General features: G+C 40.2%; 1 pseudogene; it reads right to left on the bottom strand.

The window, feature by feature from the left end:
• Positions 1-612: 612 nt before the first annotated feature.
• Positions 613-2,799, bottom strand: LOC112825186 (afadin- and alpha-actinin-binding protein pseudogene; annotated as a pseudogene).
• Between the last annotated feature and the right edge of the window lie 388 nt (positions 2,800-3,187).

The raw sequence follows: 3,187 nt of genomic DNA, 5'->3' as shown, positions 1-3,187 counted from the left end.
AGATGCATTCAAAAAATTCTTAAATATAATGTGGCAATGGCTCTAATACATCTGTAAACAGAATACCACTAAAAAAATTTTATTGGCATGAAATACTATAATATGGATGTGTAAAATTTTTAAATCTTAAAGCCTCTTAACATAATCATGCATATCTACGTACAAAACATACATAAATTTCACTTTATTTAAAACATATGAAAGAGGAAATTTCAAATCACACTAAACATAATAAATATAGAACTTGCTTTGTTAAAAATCTACAGTATACATTCAAGTACAGGCTAAACTTCCAATGCCAACTAGATATGAGACAAAATTAAACATTTACAATAATCAGTTTCCTAAAAGTGCTATTTTTATTTATTTATTTTTTTTAAAGATTTTATTTATTCATGAGAGACAGAGAGAGAGAGAGAGAGAGAGAGAGAGAGAGAGAGAGGCAGAGGGAGAAGCAGGCTCCCAAGGAGCAGGGAGCCCGATGCGGGACCCGATCCCAGGACTCTAGGATCCTGACCTGAGCTGAAGGCAGATGCTTAACCATCTGAGCCACCCAGGCGCCCTAAAAGTGCAATTTTTAATACCTATAAGAGGAAATTCATTCTGGTGCTTCTGTTTCCATCCAAACATATACATTCCTTTATTCACAGAACCAGATGCTTCTGTTACTCAAAATACATATCCAAAGCTTTTATATCCTTTTAAATAGATTCAACATTTTAGCTCTTTGGGGGAGGGACAGGAAAGTCCAAACAAACACCTCAGACCATCTTCAATCATTAGATATGACTGACTTTATGACACACCCTGTTTCAACTCAGATGTGAAATCTGATGAACGTGCTGATGAGAACAATTGCAGTCCACACGTCTAAGGTAAGTCATCTTTTTCTATACGGGAGTTTCTGTAGGTCAAGGAACACCCACTGTAGCAACCTTCCTGTGATCCAGGTCTTGAGGCCATGCTCCATTTCTGATTTGTACCTTCTCTTCCAACCGGATTTGGTTTAGTTTCTTCAGGAGTTATATTCAGTACATTGATGGAACTATGTTCAGATGCACAGGAACGTGTCTGGCAAAAGTCCGAAGTAGAAGGAGAAGCAGGAAGAGACTTAATAAGTTTGGATGTGCAAACTGGAGACCCGTTAGACACACTGTGAGGCTTCTTCTGCCGTGGCCTCGAGTGCACTGTAAGACTGTTCCAATCAAAACTTCCTGAGAAGGCACTGAAAAGTTTCATATTTTCTGAGTTCTGGTGGTCAAAAGTAGTCATATTTAAAAACTGTTGCTTTAACCAACTGGCTCTTTCTTCTTCAAGTGCCTTTCTCTCCAATCCTAGGCGAATAGCCGCGTCTGTAAAGCTTCGTCTTTCCTTCTCAAAATTCTTTTTTTGCTCTTTAAACAGGGACCACTCTTCCTTGAGGCGCTCCTTTTCCTCCAGCAAGTAACAGTCTCATAGCAGCGAGGTGGTGTCATCATCACATGCAGTAGCCAGCTGCTGCTGTAAAAGCTGCTGCTGAGTTTTAATCATTTCTTTACACTGCTGAATCTCTAACTCGAGTTTTTCAGTTTCCTGTTCGTGGTCTTGTCGTGAGATTACGTCTTCATCATTAAAACCTTCTAGATGTACCTTTGAAACTTGGTTATCAAGTTTTTCTACATGACTTTTCAAAATCCTCCACTGTTTCCTGATGCTGTTGGTAAGCTGTTCTCTCACAGTCTCCCAGGAAAGGTCCCACATACTCTCCCTACTCAGTTCCCCAGCGTCTTCTTCAGCATCAGAGATAACAGTTCCGGTACCATCATCTGCTCTTTCTCTAGGTTTCTGCTTTTGGGGAGAAAGAAGAGAAATCATTTCCTTTTTCATTTGCTGAAGAACCTTCTTAAGTTCAGCATTTTCCATTAGGATTTGTTTCTGACGATACTCATAATCATTCAAGAGAATTTTATACATTTCATCTTCATTCCTGGCCTCGGTTTTACCCGTCCTCCAGGAGCCTCTTTTTCCGTCGGCTCTCCCCACATAATTTAAAACTTCCATAGCTATTTTTTTATCCTTCTTGTTCATAACAAGTTGATGTAGACGTTCCTTTAATTTATTATATTCACGTTCTTTTCTCTTCATATCATGATTATACTGAGTAGCTCGACGTGCAATGATATTTTGTAATTTTTGTACCTCATCTTTTTCATTTTTCAGTAGCTGATGCAAATTCCAGTTCTTGCACTGTAACTGTCTGTCTCTTTCCTGAAGCCCAATCATTTCTCTCCTGGAGGTTTCCAGTTGTTCCTTAAGTTTTGCGTAGCAGTTCTGTAGATGGTCCATATCACTTCCCAGTTTCAGATTCTGTGTTTCTACATTTTCCTGAGCTAGAAGGTTCTTCCACTGAAGTACAAGTAGCTCATTCATACAATTTAAAACAGCAACTACATTTAATTGTTTCTTTGTGTCTTTACCTTTGGATTTTTCATATAATGAAGGAAAACTGCAAGTAGTCAATTCCTGATCAAGATATGAAATACTTTGTTCAATATTCTCTTCTGTGCAGAAGGCACTGAAAAAACTGTGCACATTTTTTGATAAAGATATTGAAGAACATAGCACTTGCTGTGAGTATAAACTTGATGGGAGACATCTTTGTTTCTGAGGTATATTGACAGATATTTTTGCTTTCTGAAGACAGATCTGGGTCTGTAACAGTCATCCACTCTCCCATAGCAGTCACCAGGGCCGGGCTACCTGAGGAACCAGTTCAGCGGCTAAACATTTAGTCCAGCTGCTGTCACTCTTCTATGTAGGAATCTCTGTCACAGCCCCCGAGAGCGGCGGGGAGGCACCACTCGCTGTCCTAGACTGGCTCACGCAGCCCCAAGGGCCCGCACAGGCACAGCGGCACTGAAAATTTTAAATTTTATATGTGGCTTGCATTATAGATCTACTAGACAGCTTTGGTCCAGAAACTAAGGTTTAGTCATCAAACCCAAATGAGAAAAATCTAAGAGATGCATTAATTTTCTAAGTGCTGTTTAAAATAATTTGGTTGTTGGGGCACCTCAGTGCCTCAGTCATTAAGTGTCTGCCTTCGGCTCAGGTCATGATCCCAGAGTCCTGGGATCGGGCCCTGCATGGGGCTCCCTGTTCCACGGGAAACCTGCTTCTCCCTCTCCCACTCCCCCTGCTTGTGTTC

This window comes from Callorhinus ursinus, unplaced genomic scaffold (assembly GCF_003265705.2).
Source record: "Callorhinus ursinus isolate GAN/ISIS: 27379988/994484 unplaced genomic scaffold, GSC_fseal_2.0 scaffold12, whole genome shotgun sequence".
In the NCBI taxonomy this organism is placed as follows: Eukaryota; Metazoa; Chordata; class Mammalia; order Carnivora; family Otariidae; genus Callorhinus; species Callorhinus ursinus.
Note: the sequence above shows the minus strand (reverse complement) of the source record. Positions and strands in the feature narration are given on the sequence as shown.